This window comes from Ambystoma mexicanum, chromosome 11, assembly GCF_040938575.1.
Source record: "Ambystoma mexicanum isolate Mex_15411 chromosome 11, UKY_AmexF1_1, whole genome shotgun sequence".
NCBI lineage: Eukaryota > Metazoa > Chordata > Amphibia > Caudata > Ambystomatidae > Ambystoma > Ambystoma mexicanum.
Genome location: NC_090934.1, coordinates 1,215,279,059 through 1,215,299,188, shown reverse-complemented (window position 1 = coordinate 1,215,299,188; position 20,130 = coordinate 1,215,279,059). Strand labels below are relative to the sequence as shown.

Genomic DNA, 20,130 nt, shown 5'->3' with positions numbered 1-20,130 from the left:
ACCTGATTGCCATCAGAACCAACGGTAAACGTAAATCCCAGCTGGAACCTGCTTCTGCCACAAATTTCTTTAAAATATCCACAACAGACCTATTGCTTCTTTCAACTGTACCTGAAGACGCCGCCCGATATGCGATATGTAGTTTCCTTTTCACACCTAGTATTTGCCATACTTTACTCATTAGAATACTTGTGAAATGACTTCCTCTGTCTGACTCAATTCTTTGTGGCAACCCAAACCTTGAGAACACATGGTTCACCAGCAATGTGGCTGCTGTTTGCGCACTACAATCTGGTGCAGGAATGCATTCAATCCACTTTGACATCAAACATACCACACTCAAAATATAACGGTGTCCCCTGCTCGACCTTTTTAAAGGACCTACATAGTCTATTTGCAAATCTGACCATGGGAGAGTTAGGCCTCTTTTCATCAATGGTGTCCTATGCATTGGTGAAGCAGGTTTAAATTGGGCGCATACTAGACATCCTCTAGTATATAATTCCACATCTTGGGACATATGTGGCCAGTAAGCATAATCTTTTAATATTTCTAATGTTTTTTGTGAACCTCTATGGCCCGCAGTTATGGCATCATGTGCATGGTGTAGCATCAGTCCTCTGAATGAAAGGGGTACTACCCACTGTATTTGTCCTGTTATGGACTCTCTAATCATGAGTCCATCCTGTAATCTGATTCGTGTTTTGTTCTTTAATAACACCCTCAACTCTTCTTTTCCCATACAATCATTTTCTGTTAAAGGATTTTGTTCAGGATCTATCAAATGATTATAATAGATTCCCAAAATTTGATCATTCTTTTGTGCCTCAATCAAATCTTGGTCTGGCGTGTCATGACTCCACTGCACCACCGGTTGATCTACCTCCTTTGGTGCTTTAGAACGTGTCACTGCATCAATTTGTATTTCACCCATTAAATAATCAATATGTAGCAATTCTCCCATCACAGCCCCAATCTTAGCCAGATGGTCTGCCTTATCATTTCCCTCCTTATCCTCTCCTGGTGTTTTTAAATGCCCACAAATTTTTCTCCAGTATATTGTTAAATTATTTTCTGACACCAATTTGTCTATGGCTTGTATCATTTTTCCATGTTTAAGTGGCTTTTTGTTGTATGTAACCATGCCTCTTGCTTTCCAACCAGGCAAATACTCCACAAAGCTATTCCGTGCATAGTCAGAATCAGTCACCAGGACAATTTCACTGAACTTTTTATCAACTGCAGTAGCAATTGCTTTATAGATGGCTGCCAATTCCGCCACCTGACTGCTCCTATCCCCAATCCTCATCCCTATACTGGGGACGCCTTCACATTTCAACCAGACATTTCCTATTCCTGCCACTAACTGTTTATTACTGTCATTTTCAATGTGAAAAGCACAACCATCCACATATACAGTTGGCAAATCCTTGCATGTTTTTTCATCAAAAGCTTTGTGTGATGATTGTTCAAATTCCTGCAAACTAGTTTCCACTTCCATTTCATTTGGTATTTGTTCAGCTGCACAATCATGTAAGTCAGCTAACCCTTGAGCAATTGGGCTCTTTTTATTTTGTCCTTATCTCACTTCCACGGGAAAACCTTGTAATGCCAGCGTTCTTGAAGTGATTCTGGATTGCGCTAGATTGCCTGATCTAATTCTTTTACTCTCTAAAAATTGCAAAGGTTGATGATTTGTTTCAATAATCACCTTTTCTCCCTGAACAATGGGGCGGAAATGTTGTAGCGCCCACACAGTGGTTAATAGGGCCTTTTCACATTCATTAAATTTCATTTCAACTTGGGAAAATGCCTTACTTGCATATGCAATGGTTTTGTGATTCAAATCGTGTTTTTGTGATAATACTGCTGACATACAATGTTCAGAAAAACCTATTTCTATAAAGAAATCCCTGTCCTTTATGGGGTATGCTAAACATGGTGCCTTTACAAGACATTCCTTCAATCTAGCCACTGCATCAGACTGCTCTCTTTCCCATCTCCAGGGAGTATTTAGTTTAAGCCGTTTAGTCAATGGTTGAGTGATTTCTGCATAATTCTCAATGAACTTTCTGTTATAGCCTGTCATCCCTAATAAACTTTTTACTCCTTTCACATCTTTAGGATCTTTTAATCTTTGTATGGCCTCTATTTTCTTCCTTTGTGGATTTAGCCCACGTTCAGTCACTTCATGCCCTAGAAAGTTCACTTTTTTCTTGCACCATTGTGCTTTTTGCAAAGATACTTTGGCGCCTGCTTTCTGCAATTGGCCAAGTACATGTCTTATTTCATCAAAATGGCTTTTCAGGCTTTCATTTTTTATCAGGACATCATCCACATAAACTATTGTTCCTCTTTCCGCTGCATCCGGCATGGCCTTTCTCAAAAATATGCCAAATTCACTCCCACTATTGATGTACCCGAACGGAGCTCTAAGCCAGGCATATTGAGTCCTGTCAAATGTAAAGGAAAATAAGTGTTGTATCTCCTCTGCCAATGGCACACACCAATATCCAGATGTGAGATCTAACGTGGTAAAAACATTTGAACCATGTATCTGAGCTAGGCCCTGATCAATGAATGGTAGTGGCCATCTAGATACTGGTACTCTTTTATTTAACTCTCTTAAGTCTGCACACAGCCGCCATTGACCATTTGGCTTTAACACACCTAAAATAGGCGTATTGGATGTGCTATGAATGGGCCTGATTATTCCCCGTGATTCCAAATTTTTAATAATCTCTGCCAATGATTCTAAACATGCCAGCGGTAGTCTATACTGGCGTACAAACACTGGATTCCTGCTACAACCTTCTGGTAGTGTGGCCACATGTAAATCAGTTAAACCACAATCATAAGCATCTTTTGCAAATACATCCTTAAACTCCATAAATATTTCCCTCAGGTCGTCTCTATCCTTATCGCTGTCACATGCATCCGCTAAGGAGATCTGCTCTTCTACCATTCTGGAAAATTCTGGAAACTCTTCTGGTAAAGGAATCTCAGCGCTTTCCTCTAACTGTGTGGCTGTGTCTTTTTGTAGAGCTGCCACTTTTAAATATTTTGTCATATCAGCTTCCACTTCAATGGGCTGATTTCCTGTTTCATTTTCATTTAAATTAAATATTATGCAATCCTCTTGATGGCAGCACACTGTCTCATTTGAATCATAAGGATACACAGAATGAATTTTAAATATTCCTTTTGGCTGAGAGTCCAGGTGTTCTGGCAACTCGCCCTTGGCATCTACATATTTTTCAGGAATATTCCCAATCACCATGTTATTTAAATCTGCCGTATAATGTGATTTTTGTATGGCCATTCCTAATGGGGAGTTTTCCTCTAAATGAATATCCTGACAACCTTTATTATTTACCATGATTTTTACAGATCCCTCACCAATGTCTACCAATGGAATGTATTCATAATCCAGGCCTTGCTGTTTTATGGATTCATTCAGGCATACAAATGCATCAGAGCATTTCATCTGCTGCCCATTTTTGCATTTCAGTGTTATTGCAAACTGTTTTGTAAATGCAGGAATAATAGTATCTTTCCTTATTTGTAATTCGACTGCATAAGGTACCAGTTGTGCACAATGATAAGCCCTTCTTTTGTCTTCAAATTCAGGTGCCGGACCACCTAGGCGTGACCATATTTTTTGATTAAGGAAATCTAACACCATACACATTCTGTGCATGATGTCATTGCCCATGTAAAATTCATTTTGTGCTCCACTCACTATCCATACATTATGGTAAATTGTTTTCTGCCCAATGCTAATTTTAAGCATGCATCTGCCTGCAATTCGGTTTTCAAAGTCTGGACTGTCCAACCCAGAAACATATTGGTTTTTAATCCTAAATTTCGGGATTTCTTCCCTCTCCATAATTTTTTGCAACAATTTCTCATTAATGAAACTCCTTTCATGTTCAAGTGCTAAAGTGGCTTTTATTGTTTTAAGATAATCATTTATACCAACATGAACCCATGGTTGCTCATCTTCCATGAGTACTCTGCGTTGGTGGTATAGTGGTGAGCATAGCTGCCTTCCAAGCAGTTGACCCGGGTTCGATTCCCGGCCAACGCACCATAAATATGTAGGGTATTTTGTGGAGATTTGGGGCCTGACGGTATTTTCTTACCACCGAAATATAACTTAGCAATAATCACTCCTTGTATTCAGATTGGGCCATGTACAACAATAATACAGTGAACATGCATTATTTCAGCACCCAGGCATGCATATTTGGTATGCGTGGGTGGTAGGCGCGGTTGGTGGTATTTTGGTGAGCATAATTCCCTTGTTCTATTTGTGGCCCCAATGTCCAGAATCCCTTATCTTTGCTTAGATTTTTCGTGTGATCACTAGAGAGACCTCAGACCTACATTTTAGGAATACCACATTTTTCAGTGATAGTGTTGGTGTGCCACCATGGGCGAACTCACTGACTTATTTATGACAGAGAGCTATATATGGTAGTCTTGTGGTAATTTCCACTACCTTATATACGGTAGGGAGCTATGTTCAGAGAGTCTCTCTTCCCGTTGGCTCATGTACCTCCAACAAGCTATGCTACAGTCACTCACAATTATTCATACTGATTCTGACATGCACACATCTGTCTTAAAATGACCATCGCACTGTTTAAAAATCTCCCCACATCATCGGCATTGTAATGGTAAATAGTAAATACACCACCCGTCTGTTTTCAAATATTTTTCTGTATTATAAAAGTTGCATTTAAACACGATCTCATTCTTTACAGAAATAAATAAAATGGTACAGTAAAAGCATTGTCTATGACACACTGCAAAGAGAGTGGCGGAGAACAGAACTCAAATTGCAACATTAGCATTTGATTAAGGCATGCACAGGAATCCTACACTGACTGCATATTACCGTACACACTCAGCTCCCACACTTCTCATTACCTTATCTTTTTAGTTGTTCTCTTTGGCTGTTCTCTTTGTGAATGTGGCTCCCTTGAAGATTAACTCCAGCAAAAAGGAACGCTTGCCTTCTCAAACCGGGGTCATTGCCTGGAATTCTCAGCTTTTGCAGATAGGAACGCCTCAGCCAGTGGAAAGGTCCTTCTTTCAGCTCTCCCCAATCTCGACTGTAGCAGGACGCAGGAATCTGCATTCAGTCAGGAGTCCCACAGCCAGGTCCTCTCCCCAGTAGTGCAGAAAAATGTCTCTGTCTTTTTCCCCGATACTGCCCACTAAAACTTTCATCTCAGCCCTCTGTATGACGTGTCCCAATGAAATCCATCATCTCTCATCCTCCTTCTCTCAACAATAGCTTCGCTTATACATTTGCAATTGTTGCAAATCTGACTTCCTTCTTCCTGCAGTTACTGTGCACAAAAACACTGAGAATCAGGCAGAGAAGAGAAGAAAAAAAATCTGCACACACATTTAAATGGCTTTCAGAGTATGCCTAATTCTGCAGTGGAGAACACATTTTATTAGTGGGTTATGTTAAATAAGGTTTTATTAGTCAGGTTAATGGTTAATAGGTTAGCTGTTAATTTTCAAATGTGTCTCTCGCACCATAGGCATTTCAGGTGAAAAATAGTGTGCATTTTTATATGAGCACGTGTGCTTTTAACTGTAAAAATAGATTTGCATCTTATATGTTAAAATCGTTTTTGACTGAATAGCCTGTCTTTCCTTGTTAATCTGGTAACCCATATAGCAATGCACCGCACACTTGTGGTGGTGCTGCGAAAAAAAATTGCTACCTGTGCAGTAGTGCTGTACTCTGTGCTGTTTGCTACCTGTGTAGTAGTGCTGTACTCTGTGCTGTTTGCTACCTGTGCAGTAGTGCTGTACTCTGTACTGTAACACGCCAAATATCCTTACAGAACGATTTTGAAAATTAGGGGAGAGGGGGAACAGGTATATAGCTCCACCAGCGAGATAGAGAGGGAGTTTCATAAATTTGATGCAAACCTCTATTCCTCAGGCAACCCAGACCCCAGAGCACACGAGAGATACCTGGAAAGAGTTAACCTCCGACCTATACAAAGGAAAGATAGAGAACGGTTTGAAGAGGAAATAACTGTGAATGAGGTTAGAAAGGTGATTACTGCCCTGGCAACCAACAAGGCCCCGGGCCCGGATGGCTTTGTAGCTGAATTTTACAAGCTACATAAGGAAATCCTAACCCCCCACCTCACTAGATTATTTAATCACATAGGGACAACTGGGTTGTTACCAAGGTCAATGGAGGAGGCAAAGGTGATTCTTATACATAAGAAGGGTAAAGATCCGGAGGTGTGCGGAGCATATCGACCGATCTCCTTACTAAATGTTGATGCCAAGTAGTTCACTCAGGTTTTGGCGACTAGATTGGACACCATCATGCCCACAATAGTACAGGCAGATCAGGTAGGTTCATAAGGGGTCGCCAGACAGCTGACACAGTAAGGAGAATAGCACATCTCATGGAAAAAGCCCACAGGAAGGGGGTTCCGGCTCTCCTCCTGGCAGTAGATGCCAAAACGGCATTTGATCGGGTGGAGTGGAGCTTCCTTCGGGCCACGATGATTAGAATGGGGTTTGGCCCTAAGTTTATGGACCGGGTTATGGCTAATTATCAAAATCTGAACGTTAGACTAGCGAGCAATGGTTAAATATATGGTCCTGTGGAGGTTGGGCACGGAACAAAACAGGGATGCCCCCTCTCGCCGCTGCTGTACGCCATCCATTTGGAACATTTTCTGGCCGCTGTTAGGGCCGCAGTAAACATAAAAGGAATACTGTTTGGAGGTCAAGAGCATAAGGTAGCTGCTTTTGCAGACAACCTGCTTTTTTCGCTGGAAGACCCAAAGGTATCTCTCCAGGTGCTCTGCGAAGAAATTGACCAATTTGGGCAAGTTGCAGGCCTGAAAATAAATCCAAGTAAATCAAAAATACTAAGCTTGGGATTATCACAGACCACTGAGCGATATATTAGGTCTACTCATGCCTTTGGTTGGGCAGATAAGCACATTAAATATTTAGGAGTGCATCTCACAAGCACGGTGGGGGATATTTTTGGGGCAAATCACCTCCCCCTGATAGAGAAAATGAAATCAAAATTTGTTGACAGGGGTCCCCTAAACATTATCTGGCTAGGACGCATTAAAGTACTAAAGATGGCAATTTTGCCTCTGCTTCTACACCATTTTGCAGCCCTTCCAGTCATAGTCCCACTTAGGTTCCTCTGGATGTTACATAAGATTACGAGTCGGTTCATATGGAACCGAAAAAAGCTGAGGGTGGCAGCATCTCTCATGAGGACTCTTAATTCCCGGGGGGGATTGGGCAAGCCAGACTTCAGGGCGTATTACCTTGCAGCTCAGATCAGAATCATTAGAGACTGGCAGAGAGACGACTGAAACAAGGTGTGGAGGCCAATGGATAGAGCGGTAGTTGAGGGGCATCTGGAGGGAATGCTTTGGAAACCAAAGGCAGATAGAACCCTCCAAATGTATGCAAGTGATATTATATTGGCTGCGGGAGAAGCGTGGGACACTGCAGCAATAGGATCCCATATCACCACATTCCCTTCCCCATATAACCCTATCTTTGAGAACCCACAATTCACTCCAGGGTGCAATTACATGATATTTGATGCATGGTACACAGTTGGCTGTCGAATGATATGGGATATGTACCAGGAGGGTAAAGGTAAGGACCTTGAGAGGTGTAAGGTGGACTTTAACTTAGAGGAATGCCACAGATATGGGTACATACAACTGCGGCACTGGCTTTCCCACCCTGTAATGCGATTGCTGACTCCTTTTGAAAAGTATTTAGACACGCACACAGGAGATAGGGGACTAATGGGGACCATTTATAGATACATAAAGGAGGGGGAAAACCCCCCGTCCAGGAAATACATGAAGAAATGGCAGGAGGACACGGGGACAGACATTGGAGAGCAGGAGTGGCAACAGTTGTGGAGTGAAATACCGAAATGCACCCCATGTGGGGGCAAGAACAGAGGGCTGGACATGATGGGACTGGGGGGAATCCTGGGAGACATTCCCACCAGGTCCTGCTGAAAGGTATATGTTATTATGATGATGTCAACAGCCCTGGTGCTGGCACGTAGATGGAAGTCCCGAGAACCACCACAAGAGCATGAGTGGGTTACAAATATGTGGTCGGTGCTAGCTATGGAGTGGCTCACCTACTCAATACAAGGAGAGCATATGAAATTCGGGACGGACTGGGCTGAATTGATAGGATTGATAGGATTGATAGGTTGCTGGGAATTATAGAACCTCAGGAAGAATCAGATCCATAAACTGGGGGTGAAGGGAGAATTGTTCGCCCAGTGACCCTCGAATAGAAGGATGAAACCTTGAGACTCTTTATGACTTTCTACAAACTCTGCTGAGAAAAGGATGAGATGGGCTGCTTTTCCTGGATCAAGAGGGAGGGAGGAAGGAGGTGGGGGTGGGAGGTGTAGTTACTTTTGTTTCCATTGTTTGAATAATGTTGGCTGTGATATAAGAAATGTTATTAAAAATCAAGTTTAAAAAAAAAAACATGATGAACCTAGCAGGGATGCCATTTGCCTGCTTCGCGCTGAACAGCTTCTGTAAAGATGGCTGAAGGGATATATCTTCACGGGACACCTTCTTTACAGCTGTATAACTGTGTTCCTTTGGCACACAGTTTTTGTTCGGACCCTTCTATATTAACTTCTCTGTGGTCTATTTTATGTCTATTTTATGCTTGCACATTTTGGGCATTCACAGACCTCTAATATGTGTGGCCAGGGAGGGAAATGAGGGAAATGAGTGCTTGCTTCTGAACATCATTTTATTTCCACCTGTGGGAACTCTGTGCTTGACTTAAGCATAGCATGCATTTAATATTGTAAAATGATGCATCATTTTTAACCTTTACTTTTCTGACGAGAAAACCCTCATTTTTGCAATGGTTTAAAAAATGCATGTTATGTATTTGAATGTGAAAGTGATTGCTTAACACAGGATATGTGATTATCGATTAGGAATTGGAATTGGTTATTTATAATGTGCTTAATACCCAGAGGTTTTTAAGCGCAGAACCAGGGATTTAACCTGTGTTGCTCTGCGTTGTCCAGCTTCCAATGCAAGCACGTTGCCCGTGAGCTATCCTCCCGGCCAAAAAAGAGCTCCAAAGATAATATGAAGTGGCAACAATAAAACCAATGAGATTGTGGCTGTTTTGCATATTGAAGAGAATTGTCGGAAGATAAGAATGGCCAAAGAGCATATTATCTGTCATATGTCTGTGAGAGTTGTATGACTGAATCATTAAACACATGAAGCGCTCTCGGTTTGGTTTTTAAGACCAAGGTCACCCTAACAATAAAGCTTTTGTAAATATCAAGCATATATAAGTTTGGCCAGGAAAGACTTCAGCTGTCAGATTGGAATGATTGCTAACAGCTTAAAATTACTTGGCCATGGTTGTGTATCAGCTAGGCTCAGAAAAACAAAGTTGGCTTTATATATTGTAACTTAAAAATAAACGACAATAACATTCTTCTTCTCTGCCCTAGCCCTAGTGGGCCTTGTTGTAAATACATCTCTGCTGATGATACTGGACACAGTTGTAAAAACGAGAAGGGGATGGGGTGCTACAGAAACCTGATAACATAAGGTATGTCCCCATAAGGACTGGAGCACACTACCCTAAAACTCACATGTCTTGGGAAGAGGCAAAGAGAAGGACTAAGTCAATTTTGAAGAAATTACCAGCCCTGAGCCCACTACCAGAATGGTGGAAAACAGCAAGCACATATAAATCTCCATGACAAGAATACACAACTAAAGAAGTCTGGCTATGGATAACCACCATCTTGAAATGGCACGTGCACGTTCACAATGCCGTAAGACACACAAGACTGGATCTTCTACCCAACTGTTTACTGATAGGAATATGCATCCATGATTCCTGTTCAAGACATCTTGCGTCTTAAGGAGTAGCATAAACCCTGCAGATGACAACCAATGTGCTTCTAAATAAAGAAAAGACACTACCAGAATGATCATGGAGAGGGAACCCCAAGTACACCTGCTAGTACATGAATTAAGTCTCAATACAGAACAGTAATTTCTTAAGGTAATCAGGAAGGCACCACCCCATCCATCCTGGCTTAGACACAAACAAATACACTCTTGGAGATCCAAACAAGTGATGCTCCAAGATCTATTAATGCGTTACTTTCAGCTGAGAGAAAAGATCTATATCAGCCAGTAGACCCTATCAATAAACCCTGGGATTGGACTCTTTAGCAACCTTCAAATGTCCTTTGACCTCTGAGCAATAGCGGTCCTGGAAAATAACATTCAAGTGAGTGACCAGAGGAGTCAGTCCTGTTGATAAACACTTCTGCACTAAGAGTCAGCACCCCGAGAAGTGAAAAGGCAACACATGTCAGTGTCCGACAATGCCAAAACCCAAAGACTTTGAAGGACCCAACTGACCAATATGCCATGGAGATCAGAAGATCTCATGATGCCCATAATTCACCAGGCTGAAGAAAGGGCTAACCTAAGGCAATGTTTACTGTTTGTACCCATTGTGAAGCTGGATAGCATCTTGAAGTTATTTAATGCCCTCTGGTCCCCATTTCTTCTGCTCATATGGGGTGTCTACTTATCACAGGATGAGTATCTGTATAGACCTCCCCACTTATAACCTCTTAGATGTACACAGAGACATAGAAGCCGTTCTCCAGTGGAAGGAAGAGGAGAGAGCTCGATATAACGGTTCTCCCTGTGGACACCAAGATATCACCAACATTCTCCAACTATAAATGGGGGGATGGTGCCAATTCCACCTGCATCCTGTCCCATGCACTGAACTGCAAGGGCAAAACACTACCTCAGAGCCCAGAGTTGGGGGACTGTACCTAATGTTTGGAAGACTGGAGCTATCCCAAAACCAGTTGGTCAAACAACTGTCAAATGAAACGACACAATGGTTAGAGTGTTCAGCCTTTTGTAAGGCAATTGCTGTGGCCACAGTTGATCTCAGCTCAAAGGAAACCCCATTCAAAATCTAGCAAAGGAAATGCTGATGGCTATCAACAGAGAGAAATAAAATCAACTTCTAGACCATTCGGCTGTAGAGGAGGGGCCAAGTACTCCCACCTCAACCGTTCCGCCCCCATTGCTTTTATGTTGGAAGCCAGCGTATGTGACATACATGGAGCAGTTGAAACGACAAAGGAAAAAAGGAATCCTAGAGGCAAGATTCCTATTGAGGAAACCATACTTGCATACGAGGAAATATGATGGTTGTTTAAATGAGATTCCTGAAGAAGCAGAGCAAAGGAAGGGTCAAGACGAATGGTGACGTCACCACCCATCGCCAGGTAAACGTCACACAGAGCTGAGATGACGTGCCTGGAAGAGATGCAGAGACCAGAGAATGTAGATATTCTATAAGGTATCAAGAAAGTATCAATGATAAGTCACATCTTGAGATCAAGGTGAAGATGCTTATGCTACAGAAAAAAGTGAAGATATCAAGTTATTTCAGACGTGTACAGATGCAAAAGAAACACAAGCAGACAAAGTAATCTTAAGGCTGGCTTTATAGTGAATAGATTGCGGCAAGCGCATATATATATATATATATATATATATATATATATATATATATATATATATATATATATATATATACACACATGGACAAGTAAAAGATGGATGTTTCCAATACGCATTATAGCAGTGCTGGACTTTAGCAAGAATGCAGAGAAAGCCTAATTTCCACTGTGTCGCAGTTAAAAAGCAAATTGAATTGTAAAGTGAATCTCAGCAGATGAGGCTGGATGAGCCAAAGAAGCCAAGGTCTCATCAAATTGGAGTAAACTGGCATTGGATAAAAATCGTGTAAGAGAACAGAACTCCTGTTCAGAAGGCATGAACAAAACAATGAAGACATCCGAGATCTATACAAAAAATAGTATTGAAATGCGGAAGCTCGATTCCATGGTCTCTAGTCACATGGAAGGATGACGTTGGATAAACGAGATGGTCACACCTACACACGAGGGCAGAGCGTGCCTTCACTCACTGAATTTCTCAGAGATAAAAACACTCTCAAGGCCAAGCTTCAAAACCTAATTGACAGTTGACCACTGAGGTGATGATGGATTGATATGCTAATTGGTGGGAAGCAATAGTTAAAGAGAACTCACCAGCACCTGGATGGCCAGCCTGCATGCTGCTAGATGTAAATGGAAAAGTACTGACAAAGCTTAGAGTGCCAACCAATTGTAGAAGACCACGTAATTAGGGGTCCTATAGTTGTGTAAACCAATGAGACGTTGTGTATTTAGTGACATTCATAGTGGTCATTTTTAAGGGAGGGCTTAGTTGCCCCACCTGATGTTAAGTAACCAATCACACGTTTGCATTTTTTTAGACTAGTATGGATCATATGCTTGGATATTTACTCAGAGACAATCACCCATACTTGTAGGTTTTTGTAGCTTGCCACGTAGTATGACATTGGTAGTGACACAGGTCAACGTAATTGATGACGAGTTTTGTATATAAATTCTCAGTTTTTCTAGAATGCATTGAGTAAGAGGATCAAGCGTATTCGTTGATGTTCGTTTTGCTCCCTGATTTAGATAATTTATATTAAAACATTCTTCCTTTTGCCAATTATTATCCCCGTCCATCTCCAGGATAATTGCTACTCATCTTAAAAGGCTGGGTTATCCTGTTCACTTGGTAGCAGAGATGATGTTTCACAGCCATCGACATAAGTAAACTTTAGAGTTCCGGCAATATAGGATGTGAAGCTCCCCAAAGATAGTGGTTAGAGTAATTTGAAAAATCTTGCAAGCGCGGTGTGATGGGTCCCCTGGTTTCAGAGAGAATCCCCTCCCACGTCTAAGAGAAGCTGATCTGATGGAAGGTTGAAGAGGCGGTAAAAGAGGCGTACAATCCCGATGGTCAGAAGATGAAAATGCGAGTGGTGAGTAAAAACTGAGAGAGTTGGCAAAACGTATGGGTGAGTGAAGGAAAAAAGTGAGTAATGGAGGGAGGCAGGATAACCATAACGTGAGAATAAGGGTGTTATATGCATATAGTGAGTAGATATTGACTTGAGTGTGGCCACAATAAGAGAATACGGCTTGGCCTGTTTTTTAAAGAGTGTATCAGAAGAAATTTTAACCTAGAGTCCCATAATGGATGACGTAGAAGATAGACTTGATTAAAGATGAATCTAAAGAGGTTAATTTACACTCTGTATGGAGTATTTTAGAGGGCAAGACAGATCTTAGAGAAGACTGTAGAGAAGAATATATGTGGCCGGTCGCGTTTGTCTGTTTGTTTTATGTGATTATGAAAACGATTACATCATAAGTGGAAAAAACAAATTGGTTGTTTTAAATTGAACTTGGTGGTTGTTTTTTAGCAAGATTAAAATAAAAAGTGTGATTAAAGGGATTGGAGCCTGCGACGATTGATGCACGCTCATATTATGTTATTTTTCTGAAACATACTTTTTAAATCTGTACGTGAGTGCCAAACAGGTTAAGAGTAAAAAGAGTTGAAAATGGAGGATTTTACTCCACTTGTGCACCTCTGCAATCAATTGCCGAAACATGCACCTAAGCTTAGACATTGCAGTGCGGAATGGGTAAAAGGAACCGCAGATAAAATGTCTATGCCGTGGCTGAAAGGAGGGTCACTGTCGAAGGCAGTCCTGCAGCATATGATGACATTTTCATGCAGCATATACAGGGACAAAGCTAGACAAGCGACTAGCTAGCTTAGAGCTTTGGAAGATGTACCAAGTGGAGTGAGATGAGCCGCCTCCTGTAGATTGGATACTTAATATATGCTAAGAGGGCGGTGAGGAGCCTTCTGCTCCCACCGCACCAGCTGGAATAGAAGACGAAAATAAGAAATACGATGGGTCATAACCATTGAGGGAGCTTAAGGTAGTGACAGGGTATAGCACCCCGGCATATGAGTCGCCGACACAAAGCAGTGATGAGGGCCCAGAGAAAAATACTGAGAGAGATGTAATCCCTAAGGTCCCGAGGGACAAGGAGAGATGAGATAAAGAGAGACGTGATCGAGCAAACACATCTCTAGATATAGGAAGAGAAATAAAGAGATGGAAGGGAGAAAGAGACAAAGCTGATGAGTTGCAACTTCGACAGAACAAATGGATAGGTGGTTGGATTTTGCTTAAACTCGATGGTAAAGGCATCGAGGATGTAAGACAAAAAGGAGATCAAGATGAGCAAGATAAAAAGGATATAGAAAGAGAGGAACGATTGAAAGACGAAGGAGCAAAATGAAGGATAGACAAAGACGAGAGCAGTTATATCAAGAGGAGCAATTGAAAAAAACAAGAAAGAGCAGAACAGCAAAGAAAACATGATAACAGACAGAGAGCACTTGATGAGCAGGAAAGGTTAGAAAGAAAAAGAATAGAAGAAGAGGAACAGAAGTTAAAGGATAAGAGAATACAAAGACGGAAGGATGAATAGATATGCAGGGCAAACGAAAGAAGGGATATGAAGAAGAAAGAGGAAGACAGGGTAAGAGAGGAAGCAAGAAAGGGAAGAGAGCTTGATGATGATATAGAACGAAAAAGAAGGCAGAGAGCACACAATCTCGATCGTCTGGAAAAGGACATAAGGGATCCCGAACCAGAAGTAGCATGGGAGGCCATAGAGGAATTCTTCCCGGAATACGAGTCATTACCAGGCCCGTCTAGAGTAAATCTGGAAGACGAGTTTGACTCTAGAAGCATTGGGAAGCGATCGATAAAGTATATCATGATATGAAAGCCCAGAAAGAATCAAAGAGGAAGGGAAAAAATGATCGACTCGAGAGTACACAGTTGTATGACACGGAGACAGCCCCATGTAGTTCAATGCAAAAGGAGTTGTCTTTAGATAGACTGACTCTGAATAGAGATGAAGAGGAGAGAAGTTGCACAAGTTTGGCACAGGAAGTGTCAGAGACGAAGACAGAGACACCTTCCGTGGAGAAGAGAGAGGGGATGTATGTGGTCCGGAGGGATGTTTTTCAATGGATAAGAAAGTCAGATGGACAGATTTGGACGCACCTATACCTTGATTGTCAAAATCATTGATGCAGTCAGACCACCATAAACGGCAACTACATGGTGAGAGGGGTGAGTCGCCACCATATGTGAGCAGGTTAAGATCGCTATCAGCAAGAAGGCGATGTGGGAATATTTTCCCTGCGGTGGACAGACAAATGATGAGAAATGAGAATGAATTTGGGGCTTCACAGTTTCCCCTACTAAAGAAAGGGGGGGGATTTACCACAGTATATACCATGGCTCCAGATGGACAAGGATAATTAAAGGTGTAAACTTCTGAGTTTAACTTCTTGAGCTGCGAAAGGGATACATGAGTTGAAAGAAAATGACGGGAGGAAATACATTGGCTATAGGGGACATTAAGGGTCTCCTGATTGCCATATTTGGTGAGAGAGCTGATGACGTGTCGACAAGGGCAGGATATGCTGGTGTTACTAGAGTTAACACTGCTCACGATGGAGCACCAATCAACAACTGTCAAGCGGCATTCTGTAAAGCGCTTAGATTACTGTATCCGGACATATCCGATATGGGAGCTATAATGACGAAAAAGATGCAAGACGGGGATGATCCGCTTGTTTACATTCAGAATTTCCAGGAGCAGTGGGCCTTGGAGAGACACAAATCTTGGGAACATCTATACCTGTGTACTATCATATATTGTGCCAAGAGCTGCCAGACCCTATACAGAAGCAGCTCAAGAAGTTAGTGGGTATGGAAGCCAAACCACGGTCGCAGATTCAGCTGACCATCGTGCCTTATTGCAGACTCTTGAAGGAAAAGAATCACAAAAAAGATGATGCTAGGAAAAGCAAAGAGGTAAAGTTAGTACAGAAGAAGTTGTCAAAGTATGCCATTGAAAGGCCAATGTTGACTAGTGTAGACAGATCATATTTACAGCAGGCCACAAATATGCAGCTGGTGAATAACCAAAGGCAGTTTAAACAGGGCAATAATGTATTTGCTCCACGAGGAAGGGGAGAATTTCCAGGAAGAGGCTTTCAGAATAATAAAGCGAATTGGCAGAATAATCAGAAAAGCTTCCAGAATAAACATGGTGGGTTTCAAATTATGCAGAATGACAGTCAAAATAAGCAGGATGGGCAGATTAGAAGAACTCCTACATGTTGGATATGTGGTATGACAGGACACTTTGCTCGTATGGGTAGAAGTCAAGGGCTCATGCAAAACAGGCAATTTTTAAGAGGGGGGGACTTCAAACCTGCCTGCGTATTCACAGCAGAGTGGAGACGGGTTTGCTTAGAATCAAATGATGCAGCAGCAGCAAGTGCAGAGAATGCAGCAAGACTTGCAAACACAGCAGGTAGCAGTTAATCCACCATAAGGGCAGTCGCAGCATTCGCCCATGCAGATTCAGCAGAGTACATGCACATGACAGCTAATGACTCCTAGAGTAAGGGGTATCACTGTCGATGGAGGGAATCCTTTTACAGGTAACCGAATGAGGCTGTACCCGCAATAGGACAGCTCAATGGGAGACATGATGTGTTCAATACTATCCGTAACGCCGAATCCTCATGAGGAACTGAGGGTAGACGTCAATGTAGGAGGCAAATCATTTTTGTTTTTAATAGACACAGGTGCAATGCGCTCATGTATACGAGAGGGAACATTTTTCAATGTCAGTCAATGCCATGAATGCTCAAAGTTCTTACAGGAGCTACAAGTAGAGTTCCTTTTACTGAAGAATTACCAGTCTCTAAAGGAGAGTGTGACATGTCAGTGCCTCTGCTATATTCGAGGCAGACACCTGTCAATATATTGGGTCGAGATTTAATGATTAAGTTGAATATGACATTTTTTTTTACGGATGAAGGCATAGTGTGTTCAACAATATAAACGTGAGCAAATCTATTATGTAATTTGCGGAACAAATGGCTGTGCCGGCAACGCCTTTTGAACCAGAGGTTTTCCATTATGCAGTACGCATTCTGATAACATGGCTACCAGGCCTAGTAGACAGAACTATGAGAATACTTGATTAATTTTTGTTTAGACTAAAAATGCCTATGCGTGAAAAAGGGGGACGAGTTTTTCCTTTAGGGCTACAAGCAGCCATAGTGCAAGGTGAAATGGCTTTGCTTGATGGGAATGATGATGAGGGCAAACGATGGTGTGCAGTAATTGCCATCGGGGAAGGTTACAGACTGACTGACGTCACTTATGATGATCTATTTGGAGATCATCCATCTGATGACGAAGTGATATTTGACACGAGCATTACTTATTGGGTGAGAGCAAGCAAATGAGAAGTTCCTCAGAAAATTATGTTAGCACAAAAACATCCTGAGTATTTTGATGAAGACATGGCGAAAGTGCCAGTTTCATTATGGACCACAGGCCCCTATAACGTAGGAATGTTGAAGAGGGTTGGAGAAGTAAAGATTAAATTGGAATCAGAGCAATTTTACCTCAAGCACGGCAGTATCCTATGTCTCGAGAGGTAGATGAAGGTATTTTTAAGTCAATTTCCGCCATGATGGATCAGGGTATCTTAGTGACATCAGAGTCACCATGCAATACTGCAGTGTACTGTATGAAGAAATCTAAGGGGGGGTCGTGGAGACTAATTCAAGATTTACGCCCGATAAACCAGATTGTAGAGGCCAAGTTCCATCTAGTTCCTAATCCTGCTACAATCTAATGTAATATACCTGTTGAAGCACGATATTTCACAGTGATTGATTTGAAAAATGCGTTTTTCTCAATCCTATTGCACAAAGACTCGAAGAATCTGATGCCATTTACGTTCAGACAGACTAAGTTAAAAAGCACGAGATTACCTTAGGGGTATTATGAGTCTCCACCGATTTTGAATAGAGTCCTCTAGATTGATTTAAGCAATATTGATTTAGAAAGTGTTGTATTGCAATATGCAGGCGACATTTTAGTTTACAGCACTTCAGAGGAAGAGTGCAGACGTAATTCTGTTCAGCTGATGGTTACACTTGCTGACAAAGGATACAAGGTTGACAAAGAGAAGTACAGTATTGTCAACAAGAAGTGTTATACATTGGCCAATTGATTTCACATGAAGGAAAGAAGGTTACTCCTGGGAGAGCTGAGGCTATTTTCAAGAGCGTCCTCTAGTTGGACTTAAGCAATATTGATTTAGAAAGTGTTGTGTTGCAATATGTAGACGACATTTTAGTTTGCAGCACTTCAGAGGAAGAGTGCAGACGTAATTCTGTTCAGCTGATGGTTACACTTGCTGACAAAGGATACAAGGTTGACAAAGAGAAGTACAGTATTGTCAACAAGAAGTGTTGTACATTGGCCAATTGATTTCACATGAAGGAAAGAAGGTTACTCCTGTTAGAGCTGAGGCTATTTTCAAGAGCGTCCTCTAGATGGACTTAAGAAATATTGATTTACAAAGTGTTGTGTTGCAATATGTAGACAACATTTTAGTTTGCAGCACTTCAGAGGAAGAGTGCAGACGCAATTCGGTTCAGCTGATGGTTACACTTGCTGACAAAGGATACAAGGTTGACAAAGAGAAGTTACAGTATTGTCAACCAGAAGTGTTGTATATTGGCCAATTTATTTTACGTTAAGGAAAGAAGGTTACTCCTGAGAGAGCTGAGGCTATTTTGAAAACCACTATGCCACACATGATAAAGCACATGCAGAGATTTCTGGGATTATGTAATTATGTCAAAGCGTGGGTCTTTGACTACAGTTCATATATAAGGCCTTGGTTACAGGCTTTAAAGAAAGCACAGGTAACGCAGGAAAAAATTGTGTGGACTGAGGAAATGGAAGAAGGATTTGATGAATTGAAAAAAGCAATTTGCACAGCTCCAGTTTTAAGGATTCCTAATTATGCTGAGGAATTCTTTTTGTTTTCGCACATGGACAGCAGTGTTATGACAGCAGTCCTTACACAGAGAACCACATTGGGGTACAGGCCCCTTGCACATTACAGTGGGATTTTAGACCACGTGATGAGGGGTCATTTCCATGCGAACAATCGCTGGCAGCTGCCGCGTTCGCCATAGAGAAAGATGCAAGCATAGTGAGGGGATGCTCTATGACATTATTTGTTGAACATGCAGTGTTTGCCATATTGGATAAACCAAAAGGCACGTTGACTTCTCAAAGGGCTTCTGCCTATGAAGCAGTCATATGGAATCCAGCGATCAAACTAGTTTGATGCAGAATAGTAAATTATGACATGTTTGTAGCTGAACCACTGGCAGAGGACAGGCATGTGCATGACTGTGAAAACTATGAAGAGTTCTATGATGAAATCCCTAGAATGAATGAAAATGCTTTATCAGGAGGAGAAATTGTTTTTGTTGACGGTTCTTTGGGAATCGATCAGAATGATGGGCAGAGATACACAGGTGCCACTGTAGTAAAGCACACGGCCAATGTGGAGTTTCAGAAGATGGTAAGTGCTCGGCTACCGTCTCATTATTCAGCACAGGCTGCAGAGTTAGTGGTGCTGATTGTCGTGCTCGAGAATCATGCAGGCCAGAAACTAACATTTTACAGCGACTCCGCCTAAGTGATGTCAACCGTGCACACAGGGTTGGTACGTTGGAAAAGGAGGGGCTACCTCAGAGCGGATGGCACACCAGTGCAGCATGCCGCCTTATTGGACAGGCTTATTAAGGCACTGCAACTCCCAGTAGCCATCTCAGTCATTAAATGTGCAGCACATACTAAAAGGGCAAACTTTATCTCACGCAGAAACCAAGCAGCAGACGATGAAGTGAAACTCGCTGCATGTTCAGAAAATGAAATGACATTTGATACGCCTGATGTAAATGAGAAAATGGTTGTAATGATTAACGTGTCTGAAAGATATAGAGGGTCATTACGAGGTTGAAGGTAAGAAACAGTCCTTACCGGCATGGAGCAAATAGCATGTCTGTGTAGGAAAGAGCCCGCTAAAAGTGGGCTATTACGAGTACGCATGCACGAGCTTAGCGGCATGCCGGTAACGACAGTACCGGCATGCTGCTAAAGTCCCAAAAATGCACCTTACTGGCATCA

At 41.9% G+C, this 20,130-nt stretch overlaps 1 non-coding gene across 1 annotated transcript; it reads left to right on the top strand.

Moving 5' to 3' along the window:
- The first annotated feature begins 4,018 nt into the window (after nt 1-4,018).
- TRNAG-UCC (transfer RNA glycine (anticodon UCC)) lies at nt 4,019-4,090 on the top strand. The gene has a single exon. It is a non-coding gene; the product is annotated as a tRNA-Gly (tRNA).
- The last annotated feature ends 16,040 nt before the right edge of the window (nt 4,091-20,130 follow it).